Raw genomic sequence first — 11575 nt, 5'->3', positions numbered from 1 at the left:
GGTGCCTTTATTCACTGTTTTCAATGCAAATAGTTGAAGTTGTGTCCATTGTTTTTTATCTAGAGACAACAATAGGACTTCTTGACAGTACCAGAATAACTGGATTTCCAAAACAGAAAAACACTTTATTTACAACGCCACCATCATAAGGAATTGGGAGTTCAGAGAATGAATACATTCGGAGCTTGCAACATAATATTGTGAAGTAGTAGTAGTTCAAGGACATTTGTGCCCACCTTTGGAGTTCTTCAAGTTGGCGTAACAGTCGCAGTCCCCCGGAGGATAACCATATGTTCCAGAGGGAACACAGTCACATTTACCGCAGCATATAAGGCAGAACTAAAGGCATCTATTCGCCCATCCAGCCAACGCACATCGCCCATCACACAGCAATGGGCAATGTGTGGTATTACCAGCAGCACCTGCATTTCATGGACCCAAAGAACAAAATCTTCAAAATCTGTATATCCATTAAACAAAATATTTACACTGACTAAAATTTAAGCAACAACCCTGCAAAAATAACAGAAAATCCTTATACCCATTCCAGAAAATCTTCACACCCACAAAACAAGAACCCAACTTTAACAACATACTTGTTTGCAGTAACTGGTGTTGCATTGTCCTCAAAGCATAAACCTACTGCCGCACCTGCAAAATACAAGTATTTTCTGTCAAAACTGATTGCTTAATGTTATTAATATAATGCAAATTCTTCATTAGACAAACTTGCCTGCACGAGTGTCACACAAAAAACCAACAGAGCAAGCGTTTTCTGTAATACTGCCATTCTAACATGGCTATCTACAAATCCTGCTCTTCTTCCTTCAATGCTATCAGATAAATTTAGTCATAGTGGTAATTGCGGGGACCCCTATTTTTATAGATAAAGAAACATAGGCAAATCGCGGTGAATACCGCAGTCTGCACAGAATGAGCTGGATGGCACTCAATCTGCAGTAATGCCTATTTCCACCCTTATAGGTTTATTAATGCACTAAGCGTTCACGTTTATGTTACAGTGGTTTCATGCGCTGCACAACACTTGTGAAGAGAGTAATGTTGTTGATGGGGCCGAGCGAGAAGCCCAAGGTGTGGTATTAGAGATCTGCCGGTAAAACCATGGCCCTGGACAAACGCTATTTGCACCACAAAATGTGAAGGTCGCTGCAAACACTTATGATCTGGAACATTTGTTTTACACTCTCGAGGAAGCTTGGCTGAGCAGTAAATATAATTTCAAATTTCAAGTGGTAAATATAAATTCAAATTTCAAGCTTTAAATATAAATACAAATTCGTAACATGGATGCATAGGTCGTCACATCTCAGATGGGCCTCCAGATGCATGGAAATATGAACCATCGTGTATACATATACCATCAGCCATGCCATGGATGATGAAAGTCACTCCCAAAACCTTTAACTGGAAAGTGCTTGTCGAGAAATATTCCAGGTGTGTTAGTGTGCTTGTACAACAGATTTTGAAGTCCTTCCCAAAACTGTCTTTATGGTGCATTAATAAACCTATAGTGTTGAAAATAGGCGTTGCATGACAAAAGGCATGCACACGTATGATTATTGTGCAATAACATGTATGATTATGGTGGAACAATTTATTCGTTTAATGTTCGAAAAATTTTATTTTTTATGAATTTGTTATTACTAGCAATTGCCCCTAAAGGTGTAAAGATACACTGAAGGCATAGAATATTTGGGAAGATCATATTATAAAAAATAGCACTCAGTGCTAAATACATGCTCATAACTAAATTCTAAGTTCATAATTAAATTTTAGAATTGGAAAATAGTTAGATAATTTCAAAAAGTCTTTAAATGATACAAATACTCATAAATTTTTATTTATAAAATTTACAACTCAATCAATTTAACTACCTTCAAAATAACGACTCAAAAAAAATTTAAATATTTTAATCAAAATGTAGAGTTTTAAAATAGTAATCAAGATTTTCACAATTTTACATTCCAATATTTCCCAAACAAACAGTTGCAATTCATGCAAACTTTCATTTCTATTATAAGCTTAAACCAAAAATTCTTCATGTTAGCTTAATTTGGAAAACAAAACATAAATTCTTCATGATAGCTTAATCTAAGAAAGAAATAAAGGTTGAACCTTATCTTTAATTTGGTTCAACAACACAAACACACTAGAGACATATGTTTTCAACCAACAAGTTAACCCCAACATAAGCAATAGAACATCAACTTCTCAATGTCTATTATCATTGTGATGAAAAATTTGTCACAAGATCTAAATGTAAGGAATCTAAGTTATTTCTTATAGATATCCCTCCATTATGATTAGTTGAGGAAAATTCTAGAGAAATGCATCTCCAAGCTATATCTAACACAAACTTCGTCTATTAAAATGGCCACTTAAGAGCCTCCTTGTGTGTAATCTGAAATTCCCCTCCATACTTTTTTGTGAATTATAATTCCCTTGACATTATATTTCCTTGGATATGCCAAAATAGTGAAATTGGTTATTTAAATTGAATGTAACACCCCCAATAATTTCATCCATCATTAAATAGTAAAAAATATATATTATTAGTTCAATACTATACATAATTTAAAATAAAACTATTGTAAAATGTCTTCATAAAATATGAGAATGTAAAATTCCAAATAAAAAGATCTTTCATCAAACAAAATAAGAGATTGTGATATTTAAACCTGATTACAATCTATTTCAATGGCTTATATAGTCACTTCAAAAAAGTGCATAAATACACATGGAAACTTTTCAATGTCAGTTCACTGCATATAACCATCTCTAATTCTGTAAAACTCACAAATAAGAATCACTAAAACATTATTTTTGACCAGTTATCCATTCAATACCATCCAATTTGTATTAAATATTCACCATCCAATTTGTATTAAATATTCATATTAATTTGTAATTGGTTTCTGGAAAAACATTAGTGGCTTTAAAACATCCAATGACTTACCCTCCCATAAAAATCATGATCATGAAATCCCATTAAATGGAACTAGTGTTCAAATTGGCAAAATCATGATCAAGAAATCCCATTAATCTATGGAACTAATGTTCAAATTGGCACCTTTACTGTAATTGATTTACATCGAAATATGAAACCTAAAAAAACAAATGAAACACAAAAGAAGTCAGATACATCTGCTACATGTCCTAGTGTTGGAAGAAACTGAATAATTCCAACTACCCGCTACCAATGTTCAACAGTGATTTAAATGCTGATTCTAGAAATCATTGAAAATAGGCAAGCTTCTCCAGGAAGCCACCGCCTGAACTGATCTCCAAAAATTTCTTCAGCTTGTATATATACCTGTTAATCGATGAATGGAAGGATATGTTTTTGTGTTCAGTGTTTGTGTTTTGAGTTCAAGAGCTGTGCGCCTCTGATCTCTGTCATGGTATCAGAGCAGGTGTGAGGTCAAGAGCATGTGTAAGGCTCGGTGGAGTGTATAAGGAGGTGAGATATCGCTGTAAAGTGAGTTGTGAGCTGTAGCTGAGAGCTGTGTCAGTATAGATCTTAGTATTACGTATTCTTACATTGGAGCAAACCAGCAGCAACATGTTGGTGATCTATTTTTTTCAGCCTGGTGTGCGTGCTGCCACTGTTGAAAGAGCGCTGCTGATACTAGCGCTGTCTGTGAGATCGAAGGGCGTGTGGGATGCCGCCAAAGTCAAACGCCGGGAAGCACAATCCGGAGCCGTGAAGGCATTTCCTGAACATCTCATAATCAGAGTGAACGACATCATTGGAAAGTAAGTTTTGGCTAAATTTCGGTGTAATTTGTTGAAGGATTGAGGATTTCTGAAATCTGTTATGTTTATGCTTGGCGACTCTGATAATGAAATATATCTGTGTGGACCTGTTTTAGTATTGGTGTTGGTGTAAGAAAACAGCATTTCGCTGATTATGGTCAATCTGTCACTGTAACGCGCATGTCATCTATGTTTTTTTTATGCTGTAAGCTAGTGCTTATATATATACTGAACAGACAGGGAGGTTGCCTGAGTTTTTTTTGTGATTTTGTGACTAAGTCTGCTATGTGCCAAGTAGCCTTAAACTCTATCAAGCATTTATGCATATGTGGCATATAAATGTGGTAATGGATTGTTTTTATAGAGATATGTTGTTCGTAGTATAAAGAGGAGAGTGGAGGTGCCAATATAGTGGATGTGATAAACAACAAAATAAGAGTCCAGAGGTATTTCTTGTTGGAAATTTGGTTTATCTTGACACTTTATTATTGACTAAGGAAATATTGAAATTGTGAAAGACAAATTTCTATGGTGCATGTGTGAGATTTAGTGAAATTTGGTGCATTTGGATTTAGATTTGGTGGCATTTTGGTGATTGAAGGAAGTTTTTTTTTCATCATGGCAAATTTATTTCTTGATAATTATATGAATGAATCCACCAAACTTGATGGAGAAGATTATGTGAATTGGAAATTCAAGTTAATGACTATTTTAGAAGGAAATAATTTGTGGTCCATTGTGAGTGGGGATGAGCCCAAACCCACTGTTGCAGGTTCTATTCGAGATTGGGAGAGAAGGGAAACAAAAGCAAAGGTGTTGCTACGTATGTCCGTAAAGGACAACATTATTCCTCACATCAGAGATTGCAAGACATCAAAAGAAACATGGGATGCACTGAAGAGTTTGTATGAAACAACAAATACAAACCAATGTTGGAAATAATACTGAGAGGGGGGGGGGGGTGAATCAGTATTATCAAGTCAAATATTTCCTTTTTCAATTCCATATGATATACGCAACTTAAGTTAATAAAAACCGCGTATATATGCAACTACAGATAAAGAAACCCGCGTATACAAAGCAGACTTATAATTTGATTTATCTTTCAGATGTCAGTTATTAATCTGTGAATCAGAAGCAAATAAACGGTACCAGAAACAGTGAAACATAGCAGAAGACAGTCACACACAAGAACACAAGATATAAGGAGGAAACCCAACGTGGGTGAAAACCCCCTGTTGCAATTCGTCTCTATCCTCTCTTTAATTAGAAACTTCTCTTTACAATGTTTTGTACTGGTGTAGTCTTTACCAGTACGTAGGCTGCAACCTGTAGAGAGTTACAACTCTCTCTCGTTCTCCAACTTTCCTAGAAGGGAGCTCCAACCCCCTTAGTTCTTGTACTAGCTTGAGATACTAGTACGCAGGCTCCTACCTGTAGAAGGCTGCAACCTTCTCTTTGCTTTCAGGGACCTCGTTTCATTAATTTTCAGACTGGATCCACAAGTAACATCAATCAAACATCACGAATTTCTGCATAACCCAAACTCCTTTTCACCAATCAAAAGCTGAAACAAATAAACACTTCTTTGACCGCTGTACCCAGAACACAGTAAGTGTAATCAAACACCAATTCTGAACCCAGAACACTGCAGTAATAAAACAGAAGCAGCTAGAACATAAATCAAGTTATATACGCTACTTCATTGTTCAGCAACCTGCGAGTATACGCTTCTGTACCTCAACCAACCTGCGTATACGCTTCTTTCATTCACAGAAAAAGCGTGTATACGCGCCTGCAATTCACTGAACCTGCGTACAGATCTATAAAGGATAATTCATTCTTTTAAACATTTAGTTAACCCAGATTATCAGTTTTATAGATCAAGAGTGTGCCATATGTAACAGATCAAAATCATACAGAAATACCAATGTTCAAGCCTTGAGATTTTGATCCATCAATAGCCCTTATCCTCCTTGCGCTTAGGTTCCTCCTTTTTCTAGATCTAGATCTGCACCATAACCCGATCACAAGTATTCCAGATCTAGCACAATATCAGATATTCAATAATTTAGATGATACCTTTCCACATGATCTCCTTCTTCTTTTATTGTTTTAGGCCTTCCACAATTCCACGGTCCAAAACCACAATAAACCGATACCAAGGACCCAATACCAAGGGTCAACACTTCTGACGAGATACCATGGTCCAAAACCATAGGTTCAAATACCAAGGACTAACCACCACGGGCCAAAAGTAAGTTCTCCAACATATACGCACTTTTATTTGCATGAAAGTGCGTGCATACGCACACGCGCCTTTAAAACATATAACCCGCGTGTATACGCGCCTTCGTCTAGATGAACCTGCGTATATGTCTTTTCCTTCATTCTGAAAACCTAAACTGAGATCTGTTACCAAAGTGAGTTGGCATCGAGGAAAACATCTGTACCATAGCGCCACACCTGTGCCAAAATGCCAACAACCAAATCTTGTTTTCGAAGACTAAGCTTTTATCTATAAAAATGGAAGCAAATGAAAGTATAAGCAATTTCATATCTCGTGTCAAAGATTTAAGTGATAAGTTAGAAGATATTGGTGAAAAGGTGTCTAATACTGACTTAGTCACCATCATATTAAATGGCTTAGTGCAAGATTATCAAATTTTTGTTTCAAGTCTTGCAGCTAGAGAGAAACCCCCTTCATTTGATGAATTGACAGGACTTCTTCTACAAGAGGAGGAGAGGATGAAGAGCTTTCATTTGGGCTCTAGCAGTTCAGATTTGGCTTTGGTGGCCAAGGGCAAATATCCATACAGAGGCAAGCCATGGGACAAGAACAAAGGAGGCAAGTTTCAAGCAAAACAAAAAGGTATGACACAGTCTAAATTTCCAATCCATAAGAGAAATGATGAGTGTTATTATTGTGGAAAACCTGGGAATCACTCTAAATATTGTTATAAAAGGAAATATAATGAGTCTAGGCAAAGAAACAGAAGGCATAATGGAAATTTTGTGGACAAAGATACCTCAATAAGTGATGGATTTAAAAATCTTAAATTGTTTGTTTCTGATGCTGCATTGTCTATGGAAAATGATGATAAGAATGCTTGGTTCATTGATTCTGGTGTGTCACTCCATATGTCTTGTAATAAGGAGTGCTTTGATGAATATCATGAAAACATTGATGGAACATATGTTTGCCTAGGAGATAATAGATCACTTAAAGTTCAAGGTTATGGAGTAATAAGTGTGAATTTGCCTAATGGACAAGAGAAACAGATTCATAATGTGATGTATGTTCCTGATATCAAAAAGAATTTAATTTATGTTTCTACTATTACTGACCAAGATTTGAAGGTGGAATTTGTTAAATCACAGTGTGTAGTGAAAGACATTCAAGATAAGTACAAGTTTATTGCCACAGGAACCAGAGTTGGAGGCTTGTATAAGCTGGATGTGACCAGGAAAAGTCATCAAGTTTTGGCATCTACAACAATATCAGCAGTAGATTTATGGCATCAAAGGTATGGACATCTAAATCACAAAGATTTAATGCTACTTCAAAAGAACAGTATGGTTGAAGGGCTTCCTGTCTTGAAGAATGATCATGTTGAATGTGAAGCATGTGTACTTGGAAAGCAACATATGGAGGAATTTCCTATACATAAAGAAAAAAAGCAAAGGGAAATACTTGAATTAATTCATACTGATGTATGTAGACCTATGCAAACTAGATCTATTGGTGGAGCATGGTATTTTCTTATTTTTGTCGATGATAGATCTAGATATAAATGGGTTTATTTCATAATAAAGAAGAGTGATGTTTTTGAGTATTTTAAAGAATTTAAGAATATGATAGAAAAACAAACTGGTAATTACATCAAAATTTTGAGATCTGATCAAGGGGGAGAATTCAAATCAAGAGAATTTAATCAATATTGTAAAAGCAATGGGATTCTACAACAATTTAAAGTGCCACATACACCTCAGCAAAATGGAGTTGCTGAGAGGAAAAACAGAACACTAGTTGAATGTGCACGTAGTATGCTTCAAGGTAAAAATATCTCTAATGTTTTTTGGGCTGAAGCCATTAATATTGTTGTTTATCTGAAAAATAGGAGTCCAACCAAAAGTTTAGAGCTTAAAACACCTTTTGAAGCATTTTATGGGTACAAACCAAAAGTTAGTCATTTAAGAGTTTTTGGTTGCAAGGCATTTGCTCATATTCCAAAAGATGAAAGAAGAAAACTTGATGCAAAATCAATTAAGTGCATATTTATTGGTTATTGTGATAATCAGAAAGCATAAAAGTTGTTTGATCCCAGTACTCATAGACTGCTTGCAAGTAGGGATGTGGTGTTTCATGAGAATGCAAATGAAGGTGATAAAATAAATAATACTAGTATATGGTATGATACTGATGATTATGTCAAATTAGACACAAGTATTGAACAAGAATAGGAACAAGCACAGGAACAGATACAAACTCAAGAGCAAGGAGCATCAAGCAGTCAAGACACTCCAAAGAGAGGAGAGGAGACTTTTCAAAGCCAAAAGAAATATGAAAGCAATAAAACTCCAAGAAGGTCATCACGTCAAAGTCAGGTACCTGTAAAGTATAAAGATTATGCATTAATGTCTTAGGTTATGAATGTTGTAGAACCTTCAAGCTATGATGAAGCTAAAGAATATGAAGAATGGAGAAATGCAATGAATGAAGAATATAATTCTATAACGAAGAATGACACATGGGAATTAACAGAATTGCCTAAAAACAAAGTTCCCATACGATGCAAATGGCTTTATAGATCTAAATTTAATACTGATGGAAGTATTGATAAACATAAAGCTAGATTGGTTGCTAAATGATATTCACAAAAGGAGGGAATTGATTAGAAGATACTTTTGCACCTGTAGCTAAGTTGAACACAATTAGAATCATGATAGCATTAGCTACAAAATATAATTGGAAAATGCATGAGTTAGATGTCAAATCTGCATTTTTGAATGGTGAGTTAAAAGAAGAAGTTTATTTAGTTCATCCTGAAGGGTTTGTAAAACAGGGACAGGAACATCTGGTTTGCAGGTTAAAGAAAGATTTATATGGCTTGAAACAAGCACCAAGATCATGGTATGTGAAAATTGATTCTTTCTTTGATGAGAAAGGTTTTATGAGAAGCAAAAATGATCCTAACCTATACATCAAGGAAGATGAAGATAAGAATGTTTCTTTAATATCTGTATATGTTGATGATCTAATCATAATTGGAAATGCATGCAAGTTGATTGAAAAAATTAAAAATCATTTGTCACATGTATTTGAGATGAAGGATCTTGGTGAATTGCATTATTGTTTAGGTCTTGAAGTTTGGAGGGAACCTGGTAATACACTAATCACACAAAGAAAATATATAAGGGAAATCCTTAAAAGATTCAATATGATTGAATGCAAGGCAACATCTACTCCTTTAGAACAGAATGTCAAATTGTGTAGTGATGATGGAACCAAAGAGGTGAATGGCACTATGTACCATCAACTGGTGGGAAGTTTGAAATATCTCACCACTACCAGGCCTGATATAGCATATTCTTTTAGCATACTTAGTCAGTTCATGGCTAAGCCTTGTGAAAGCCACTGGAAAGCAGCAAAGAAAGTCCTTTGATATCTGAAAGGAACACTTAATTTTGGTATTATGTATACTGATGAATTTGATGTTGAATTGGCTGGGTATTCTGATTCTGAGTGGGCAGGAAATCCAGATGATAGGAAATCTACTACTGGATACGTGTTCAATATTGGTTCACGACCAATATCATGGAGCAGTAAGAAACAACCAACTGTTTCATTGTCATCCACTGAAGCTGAATATAAAGCATTATGGAGTGCTACCTGTGAAGCAATATGGCTTAGGAGGATACTTGAAGATGTTGGAGAAACACAACAAGCACCTACAATAATCAGATGTGACAATCAAAGCACTATCAAATTGGCAAACAATCCTATATATCATGCAAGGACAAAACACATTGAGACACAACATCATTTTGTAAGAGAAAAATTGCAATCAAAAGAAATTGACTTATCATATTGTAATACAAATGAAAATGTGGCTGACATATTCACCAAGCCTCTTGGAAAGGCTAAATTTGAAATGTGTAGAAATAAGTTGTGCATTGTAGAAAATCCAAATTATGTTATAAGCCTAGCTGAGACTTAGACCAACAGGGATGACAATTAAGAGTATAGTGTCTTGTTTATTGTATGTAGTTGGAATTAAGGGGGAGTGTTGGAAGAAACTAAATAATTCCAACTACCTGCTACCAATGTTCAACAGTGATTTAAATGCTGATAGGCAAGCCTCTCTAGGAAGCCACCACCTGAATTGATCTCCAGAAACTTCTTTAGCTTGTATATATACCTCTTAATCGATGAATGGAAGGATGTGTTTTTGTGTTCAGTGTTTGTGTGTTGAGTTCAAGAGCTGTGCGCCTCTGATCTCTGTCACCTAGAACCAACCCTTCCTCCTTGATGGTCACATATTTTAAGAAAAAACATGTGTCTATAATTCATAGGAATTTCTATTGTGTAGCAGAAGCCTCGAGAACATCGTCGATCTCAGTGTGCGCTAAAAATAACAAACAAAATCCTTTCACTTTCTTCCACCTTGTGAAAAAATACGGGTGATTTGTTGTGGGCATTTTAATTGACTCGTATTCTCTGAAGTTCTTTGTATTTTTTGGAATTGTTTATACTGCCTGTTGCTATAAAAGAAAGACACGTGTGTGGATATTCGTACTTTGCAGATATTTTTTCACCGTATTTGGCTCTTCTTGCAGAATGGGATCATCGGTTGGACAGTTTTTGATCCATGCCATAGCTCTCGCATGGCTATGGTTAAACATTTATGCTATTACGCAGGCTTCCCATGTGATGCATACCATTAACTCAACGAACTCAAGCGTTGAACAACGGTATCGGACAACCTACCATTTTCAACCTCAAAAGAACTGGATGAATGATTTGTATATTCCATCCTATTCAAGTTTGATTTCACATTTATGTATTCTGTTTTGGGATTTAAATAGATCTTCTAACTCTCTTTTCATTTGTGGAGCTAAGGAAAGAACTTTCAAACACAGTTAAGAAATGGAAATTCTTTCAAAACAAAAGGATTTGAGTACAAATACAGAAATGTCGGCTTGCCTAATAGCATGTAACTCTGTTGAATCACTACAGAGTAGACTTATCATACTGTCCAAAACATACACTAAACTTTCTATATTGATAATAATAATAAAATTCAGAACTCCAACATCTTAGAGTTTAAAACAAATACTGAAATACCAGTCCTATGAGCCCTCACAACATTTTTGCTTAATTAATTTAAAAATGAAGCATACACAGGACCACTTTTAAAATTCTAAACAAGATATTGAGAACTTCAAATCTTGTTTTGAAACATAAAATAATCACAGGAGGTTCGTCAAAGCCCGGAAGGCTTCAATATCAGCCCCAAATGAATAAAATTCCTATGGTACTATTGAGTGCCAGTTTTCCTCAAATTTGGTCGATCATTCCACAATTTCAAAAATTAAGAACCACTAAATGATTATGGAGATGAATCAGTGAAATACAGAGTTGCCAAAAAGAAAACAAGGTAGAAAACAGAGAACGATGAACGACGGTGGCGATTATCGAGAGCATGAATACAATGAGCCAGCTGCACGAGTTCTGTATCGACTTAGTTCTCATCATAAAAGTTTGAAGGTCCCTACCAAGTTCTGTTTACCATTA

The 11575-nt window shown here is 35.4% G+C and overlaps 1 pseudogene; it reads right to left on the bottom strand.

Annotated features, from left to right (window-relative positions):
- Positions 1–216: 216 nt before the first annotated feature.
- On the bottom strand, positions 217–790 carry LOC149251751 (cypmaclein pseudogene; annotated as a pseudogene).
- Between the last annotated feature and the right edge of the window lie 10785 nt (positions 791–11575).

Source organism: Pinus tabuliformis, chromosome 7 (assembly GCF_031772625.1).
Source record: "Pinus tabuliformis cultivar Carrire ecotype Pingquan chromosome 7, CPIR1, whole genome shotgun sequence".
Taxonomy (NCBI): Eukaryota; Viridiplantae; Streptophyta; class Pinopsida; order Pinales; family Pinaceae; genus Pinus; species Pinus tabuliformis.
This window is presented reverse-complemented; position numbering and strand designations above follow the sequence as displayed.